The following is a 9,006-nucleotide window of genomic DNA, read 5'->3' as shown; positions in this document are numbered from 1 at the left end:
ATGTAGAAAAATAAAACTGGAAGTAAATTCTTCATTAAAAATTACATTCTTATAAATCCAACGTGACAACTACCTAATATTGTGTCTATTATTTGATTCAGAAAATGCAGAACTGTGAATTTTGATTTAATGATATAAAATACATTTGCTATATGTAAAAGAGCATTTTTTCTCATTTCAGACTGAATCTTCTGTCCCAAAAGATTTCAAATGTTCTCTCCTAAACAAAAATGGTTAGCAGGCAAAAGTAACATTGCATTGCCAACTAATATGAGGACATAGTTGTAATAATAAATTAAAGTTGATTTATATCAACAGGTAAGAACAATTTAAAATATTACCTGAATATAATGTAATAGGCTAAAAAAAACTTCTAGCTAGCCATTTAGCCACACCTATGAACAAAAAAAAAAAAAAAAAAAAAAAAAAAAGGCATTTAAAGTATCCATGATTTCCTTATGAAAAAAAAAAGGCATTTAAAGCATCCATTATTTCCTTATGAATGATTTTAAAGTAATGATAAACCTTACTTTGGGCTAACTCTGCTTCTTTAAATTCTTCAAAGAATCTGTAATCTAATTAATGTGGGCACTTCCTCCATTATAGCAGATGTAACCCATCCACATCTTTTTATCTTTTGCCATTTTTGTCTGTATCATCCCATCCTAATTTAAAAACTGAGCTGGACAAGAATTGCTACATTTTATTTCTGGTGTAGATCTCATAGAGTGAAATTTAAAAATACAAATACTACCACCTACTGGTTATAATCTAGATAGCTAGAGGAAGAAGAAAATCCACTTTAACACATATCTCCCAATGATTATATATATATTCCTTTGTTCTGTGAATTAAAAATAAAAAACAAAAACAAAACACAGAAATGTACTTCTTTCAGTCCCCACTAGTTAGTTACCAACCTAGAAAAAGCAGAAAGTCCAAAAAAAAAAAAAATCTGATTATTCTTCAAATCCTTTTCATCATCTTAAATTATGACAAAGTATTTTAAATAAGTATGACAATTGCAAAGGGAACACATGGAGAGTATTCAATGAGCATCTGATTAAACTGCTGGATTAAAGTTATTTTCTTATTTCAAGGTATATTCAAAAAAACTTTTAAAAATAGCTTTACAAATTGAGAGTCTATGGGAAAACCTTATTCTAAGTTTTGAATTGGCATCATAGAGCCTTAATTTGCTTTCAGTGGTGAAGACAACTGAATAAATGTTCAGAAGTCCAATTTTGTACCAGCCAAGCCAATTAACCTCCCTGCATCAGTTTCGTCATCTGTAAAATGAAGATAATAGGCCCCACCTCATAAGGGCTGTTGTGATCAAATAAGTTAACATGAGTTAACTTGCAAACTTTAAAACATTCTATTCATGCTCCCTTTTGTTTTGCATAGCCAGTTGCCATAGTTGGAGATAGTAGCAAGGTAGGCCATAGGAAGAAGCAAGGACTGGAGAACTTTGTTGAATTTAAGTAGATTTTAAGTGGGCCTCTGTTGAAGGAGAAAGACCTCAAAACAAAGGAGAAAATCTAAGAAACATCTGACACTGAAAGAGCACAGCTAATAAGAAGACTGTTAAAGAACTTTAAAAACCAGCAGGAATCATTGGACTTCCTAACACAAGATGAGACTAATGGACAATGGACTTATGGACATTTATAAATTCTCAATTTATGATTATTTGATCATGTTATTTGTTACATACTAGCATGTGTTATGTTACTATGTTACTATGTGTTTATATAATCTGTGTAATTATGTGTAATGCCTCCCATATTGATGGATTTATGTTTCAAGGTCATGACCACCCTATGTTCTAAATCAAAAGAAAGGGGGAGATGTTAGGTTCTTGCTAAGTGCTAATGAGAATCGAGAAAGAGCTATCTCAATCTGTCAATCCTTTCCGTGTCCGGGCCGGGTGAGGTTTCCTATGTTGACCTAGCAGGCCAACAAGGCAAGGGCATAGATAGAATTATCTTGTCTTTAAGGGGCCTTTGTTGTAGTGGGCCCTCTTTAAATTCTTTGTATTAACAGGATTATCTTGACCCCAAAGTTACTGTGTCCAATTATTCCTTTACTCCATAAGGCCCTAGCCTTCCCCTTGACCCCTTCATTAGAAGTTCTGCTGGCTTTAGGGTGTTGCCCACTTACTAAGTGTCACAATGGCAGGAGCATCCTTGACCCACCTTTTGGTGTCTTCTCCCTTGTTAATTTCAAGTTCTAGGGACTTTCCCTTATTAATCACAAATCCCTTTTTGGAACCACTGCCAATAGCATGATAAAAATCTTTGCCTCTTGATTTGGAGGTGATCTAAGCCTACAAATTCTTTTGAGATACCTTGCAACACCAGCCTGGATCCCCTGTATTTTGGGGGTTCATTACCCCATCCGTTTTGCTGTCTCTTCAATAGCATTTATATGGCAGTTACAGCATGCTAGGGCACTGTATCTCATGTGATCCACATCATCTGGGAAAGTAGGTGCTGTTATAAGCTTCATTCAACATATGAGGAAACTGAGGCAAAAGGAAGTCCTGGGTCACCCAGATAGGAAGTCTTTAAGGCTGGCTTTGAACTCAGGTCTTTCTGATCCCAGACTCAATGCTTATTCAACTGTGCCCACAGTGATGAGGGTTCGATATAGGGCAGAGGTCTGTGGTTCTTCTCTCTCCAAAGTTCTATGGGCGGGTCCATAGCAAAAGAATTTTGCCTACTCAAAGCTGTGATAAGAAAGGCTTTATTGGTTAGAAATAAATGCCACGATGTTTTGGCGGGCAAAAACTCAAGAGAGAAGTGATGTTGCAAAGAAACATAATCTGAAGGCCTACTTTATGCAGAAACAGAATAATAGAACAGAATAGGCAAGACCACTTAAGTTTGTGTCTGAAAAGGTCTTCCTGCTTTCAGAGAATGTAAGTACTAAGTTTGTATAACGTTTTTGTTGGTGATTACTGAGCTGTCTGGTTTTGCTCTCATCATCTCCCCCCTCAAACAATAAACACAAATTCTTTTGGAAAAGGGTCGATGATCTCAATCTTCTGTAGCTGCTTCCTGCTGGAAATGGCCATAGAGCTCACCCTAAAGGGGGGAAGGAGGAGTGGTGCTTGGGGGAGAGAAGCAAGGTCTGAAGCGGCAGCCGCAGTGTCCAACGGATATGGAGTTTGTACATCAGTTGTCTGAGGATCTCCAGGTCATAAGAGAAGCTGGAAGTTTGCAGCTCGGAGCCTAGAGGAAACAAATCTCATTAGCAATCTGAAAATGAAGGGACCAAATATGAGCAAAAGGATAATAATCATAAGAGGAGTTAGCATAGGGACCAGTAGGGACCATATCCAGGAACTCCACCCAGAGGAGGGCTTGGGGGGGGTGAGAAACTGCTCATGGATGTCTTGCATCACGAGGCTTTCTGTTAGATTCTCTCAGTGCCCAGATCAACTTTCCTTGAGTTGTTAATGTACACACAACAAGAGGTGTTGACTAGAGCACAGACACCTCCGCTTGAGGCTACAAGATAAGCCATGCCATTATCCAAAACCATATTAGCCAAGGGATCTTGAGATTCCTGGATCTCCCTCAAGGAATGAGCCCTTTCATTAGCAAACTTGTACAGCTGAATCTGTCAGCCTGTTTCCCTTAGCCTGAGGTGAATCTCCCTTCTGGTGTCCTCTACAGAATATGACCGAGACCTCTCTAGGTTCACGGACAGCTTGCAATAGATGCAGAATTTCTCCCGAGTGTTTAATGGGAGAGTTTTTTGCTGTCAACAAGCCCCTTTCTTTCCAAATAGCTCCATGAGCATGTAAGACATGAAAAGCATATTTGGAATCAGTGTAAATATTGACTCTCATCCCCTTCCCCAGTTCTAATGCCCTGGTTCATGCAATGAGCTTCAATTTCTGTGCAGAAGTCCCAGGGGGCAATGACTTGGCCTCCAGGGTGTTATGAAGAGACAGCACTGCATAACCTGCCTTTCTCTCCCCATTCTCCAGAAAGCTAGACCCATCTGTGAACCACTCCCCATCTGGGCTCTCAAGGGGGGTGTCCTTTAAGTCAGATCTGCTGGAGTACACAGAATCTAAAACTTCCTCACAATTATGGATAATCTCTCCCGGCTGAGAGACATCAGGGAGAAGAGTGGCAGGATTTAAAGTGCCACAGACTCAGAGAGACAGGTCAGGGGTATCTAGCAGGAGAATCTGGTACCTAGTAAGCCTCCTACTCAAGAGCCACTGATGCCCTTTGGCTTCTAGAATGCTCTGGACTCTGTGGGGGGTTAAAACCTCTAATGGCTGACCCAGGGTCAGTTTGGAGGCTTTCTCAATAAGCAGGGCTGTGGCAGCCACTGCTCTGAGGCAGGAAGGTCATCCTAGGGAAACCGAGTCCAGCTTCTTTGGGAAATAAGCCATGAGCCTGGGATCAGGCCCTAGAGATTGGGTGAGGACTCCCATCGCCTGTCCACACCTCTCATCCACATACAGGATGAAAGGTTTCTGTAAATTAGGCAGGGCGAGGATGGAGGACAGTTTGGCTTTCAGGGTTTTAAAAGCCTTAACCTGCTCTGGTCCCCATTCAAGAGGAAGGTTATCAGGACCTTGAATAGAATCATAGGGGGATCAAGCAATAATCCCAAAATTATTGTACTGCACAAGAAAAAGCAAATCAGACCAGTTCCTATCCCCACTCAGGTATTCTACCTTAACCAGCTCTTAGTAAAAAAAAACAAACAAACAAACAAACAAACAAAAAACAGTCATCGATCACAGAGTCCCAATCCACATTCAGAGATCCAGCTGGGTTAATGGAAAATTCCACCTGGAATACTACAGTACTACACACATTTCAGAGGCCCAAGTTTCTGTTATAAAGATACCCTGAAGTACATATTTAATTTGATGCACATTTAATCACAGTTTTGACCAAAGGCATCACAGAGTTTTAAGTCAACAAATAAAATTAAAATGTTAAAATGGAAACCACCGGTGGGGCTACCATTTTTTCCCTCTCAATCTGAAGATAAAAGGTGGGGAATTTTAATTGCTCAACCTGGATGATAACCATTAGAATTAATTAGGTGTGAACCTGAGCTTGGAGAAGGAGGAAAAGAAAGACAGAAACAGGAAGTGAGGGGAGTCCATGTGACAAGAATTCATGAACCGAGTTATCTGTGGCAAAGAATAGGAAAGTTCATTTCTGAATTTCACTAAGAAGAGACTCTCTTAGTGGACAAAATCCCCCAGTACCATCAGGAGGTTTTGTGAAGGGCTTGTTTTATGGGCAAATCCTAGAGTTTGGGACAATTGAAATTGGGTTGGAATCTTTGATTTGAATAAAGAATTTTGGAATTGAATGAGTATCTCTGGAATAATCTTTACCTCTACAGAGAGATTAATCAGTAGTGTTATCACTGGGGATGGTGCCCCTCTCTCAGAATAACAGAATGAAGCTGTTGATCCTGTTTCCCTCGGGCAAGGTCTTTTACAGAGGCCAGGATCCAAGGAAACTTTCTTCTTGAAGGAGTTTCAAGAGAATTTTTGGGTCCCCTTCAGTTTCAGGCTCCTCTCATCACCCCCCTCAAGCAGTCACCCCCAAATTCATTTGGGATAAAAGGCAAAGGTCTCTTCTTCCAAAACTTCTTCAAGCTGGCAAAGGTCAAGTTCATTTGGGGGTTCATGCCAGGAGAGGAAACATGAGATCTGAAAATAGCAGCAGAAGCATCCAAGGGTCCCAGAGTCTCCAGGCTGCAGGAGCAGTTGAAAATTTGCAGCTCGAAGCCTAGAAGAAATAAATATCATGAGCAGTCTGAAAATGCAGGGGCCAAATATGAATTAAAAGATAATTATTAAAAGTGGAGTTAGTCACGCCCAGTTGATCAGTGATGGACAGAAACAGCTATACCCAGAGAAGGAACACTGGGAAGTGAATGTAAATTGTTAGCACTACTGTCTGTCTACCCAGGTTACTTATGTCTTCAGAATCCAATTCTTAACGTGCAACAAGAAAATTGGATTTACACACATATATTGTATCTGGGTCAACAAGAATGTATGGGATTGCCTGTCATCTGGGGGAGGGAGGGAGGGAGGGAGGGGAAATTTTGGAAAAATGAATACAAGGGATAATGTTATAAAAAAAAATTACTCATGCATATGTACTGTCAAAAAATTTATAATTATAAAATTAATTTTTTTAAAAAGTGGAGTTAGTATAGGTGTTAAGAGAGACCATATCCAGGAGCACCACCCAGAGGAAGATTGGGGGGGGTAAGGATTTTCTCATGAATGTTTTGCATCCAGACAGCTTTCTGTAAAATTCTCTCAGTACGAAGCTCAACCTCCCTACAATTGTTAATATATGTACAGCAAGAGGTACTGACCAGGGCACAGACACCTCCACTAGAAGCAATCTAAGGCCATACAGTTATCTAAAACCACGTTGGCAAGAGAGTCCAGGGATTCTTGAATCTCCCAGAGAGAATATGTGGTTTCGTTGGCCAGCTGGTTGATGGTGGCCATTAGGTTGGAGAGAACATTTTCATGCTCTAAGTACCCCACCCAGGGCACTAACACTGAAGTGCTCTTCTGTAAGTACCACAGAACATTTTCCCAAAATCCCCAATTTTGTCTCCTTGAAGGGATGGGGTCTGAGATGCTAGTATTATATACAGTGAAAGGGCCGCCTAATTAGCCTAGGGTGCAGGACCCGGAGTGTTTAAAAGGTGTTAAGCAGTGAGTGGGGAGAATCACAGGTGGGGAAGGATCCCAGAGGCATTTTTCCTAATAGACCCCGGTTGGGTCAGAGTAGTTCCCCTGTACATCCCTGTTGGCCAGTACAAAAGGGGTGGTGACCAGGGAGGAGGTCCCTCCCTCCCACAGGTCATGGGAATGTGGGAATGGAACCTTTGCAAAGAATGCGTTAGGCCACATCTGTGGGTGGTGATGGCGCACCCAGCAATCCTGGATGCCCCCATTCCCTGCAGAGTTCCCTAGTCTGACCAGGAAGTTGTCACCCACTGCTGAGGGCTCAGAGAGTAAGACCAGGAAAGCTGGAGAGAGAGCATCAGGAGTAGAGTCCTCACAGCAAGGAATGAAGGAGATTAGAATGAGAGCCTTCTATCTCCAGGGTTTTTCCAGGATTCTTACGGAAGAGAAACTTCAAGTCCTCCACGGCTTACAGGAGTACTCTGGGGTATCTGAAGAAGAGGTAACAGAAGCAGCAATTTTAACTCTAGAAATATGGGTCCAGCTGGGGGTCGCTTCTAGTTTAACTGCCATTGGCGTGGTCAGAATGACCTTGTAAAGGCCTTTCCACTTTACACCTAAAGGGTTAGATCCCTGGGGCTTCCAGGTTTTTAAATACCCTATGTCACTGGGATTTACAGGGGAGTCAACCTGAGCGGGAGCATCTGTGGGTTTAGGGAGATGCTCGTTAGCATATTTGGAAAGGACCTTTTGAACTGGACCAGGCTGTGCAGCAAACTGAGTGACCAGATATTCTTCTGGGTCAACAAGAATGAGGGTTAGGAAAGGCCAACCATACAGGAGTTCAAAAGGGCTCAGCTTGATGGTCTGGGTGGGTGGAGGGGGGACGGTAGGTAATTCTGACTTTAAGAAGTCCTAATGGGAGATTCTTTATCCAAATGGATAAAGCCTGCCCATGCCTCTCATCCACATACAGGGTGAAAGGTTTCTCCAAGTTAGGCAAGGCAAGGACTGGGGCAGAGGTCAGTCTGGCTTTCAGGGTTTTAAAAGCCTTGGCTTGATCAGGTCCCCATTCAAGAGGAAGGTTATCAGGACCTTGAATAGAATCATAGACGGGTTTAGCAATAATCCCAAAATTAGGAATCCAGATCCTGCAGAAGCGGCCATGCCTAGAAAGGTACCCAGCTGCTTCTTTGAGGTAGGGTCTGGGAGGCTTAAAATAGCCTGTTTCCTCTCCTCAGACATCGAGAAGCGGGGATGAGATTGTGGCCCAAATATTTGACAGACTGGCGGGCAATGTGGGCCTTTGGTAAGGAGACCCTGTAACCTCTTGAAGCTAGAAAATTTAGGGTCTTTGTGGCTGCTTTTAAGGACTCCTCTCTGGTGGGGCTGCAGAGCAAAATGTCGTCCACATATGAGATAAGGCTGCTGCCGGGCAGTTCCAGTTCTCTTAAGTATTTAGCTAATGCTTGCCTGAACAGGTGTGGACTGTCTCAAAAGTCTTGGGGTAGAACAGTTCAAGTTAATTGATGGGGAAGTTCTCCTGCTTAGGCCATTCAAAAGCAAAGAGAATCGGGAGTCTTGATGCAAAGGAATGCAGAGAAAGTCAACTTTAAGATCCAAAGTGGAAAACTATTGTGTATTTCCAGGATTCTGGGTGAGGATCGTATATGAATTGGGCACTACAGGATGTGGTAGTCTCTGTTCACTTTTCTAACAGAAAGAATCAGAGTATTGCAAGAAGACTGGCAGGAATCAGGAGTTTAAACTTAAGGAACTTTTCTTTTTTTTTTTTTAATTATAACTTTTTATTGACAGAGCATATGCATGGGTAATTTTTTACAACATTATCCCTTGCACTCCATTCTGTTCCGACTTTCCCCTTCCCTCCTTCCACCCCTTCCCGTAGATGGCAGGCAGTCCTATACATGTTCAATATGTTATAGTATATCCTAGGTACAATATATGTGTGCAGAACCAAACAGTTCTCTTGTTATACAAGAAGAGTTGGATTCAGAAGGTAAAAATAACCTGGGAAGAAAAACAAAAATGCAAGTAGTCTGCATTCATTTCCCAGTGTTCTTAAGGAACTTTTCAGTCAGAGGTTGTAATGCTTTTCTTGCTTCAAGTTTAATTGGGTATGGCGTCTATGAGGAAAAATACTAGTATCCCACAGCTTAATGAGGGCTGGGATGGCGTGGGTGGCTCTTCCAGGGATTCCCTGGTCCCACATGGAAGAGTCTATTTCCTTCCAAATTTCACAGGGAATATGGGAGGGCCTTGAAAGGAGTAGAAAA

The sequence above is a fragment of the Sminthopsis crassicaudata genome, chromosome 4 (assembly GCF_048593235.1).
Source record: "Sminthopsis crassicaudata isolate SCR6 chromosome 4, ASM4859323v1, whole genome shotgun sequence".
NCBI lineage: Eukaryota > Metazoa > Chordata > Mammalia > Dasyuromorphia > Dasyuridae > Sminthopsis > Sminthopsis crassicaudata.
Note: the sequence above shows the minus strand (reverse complement) of the source record.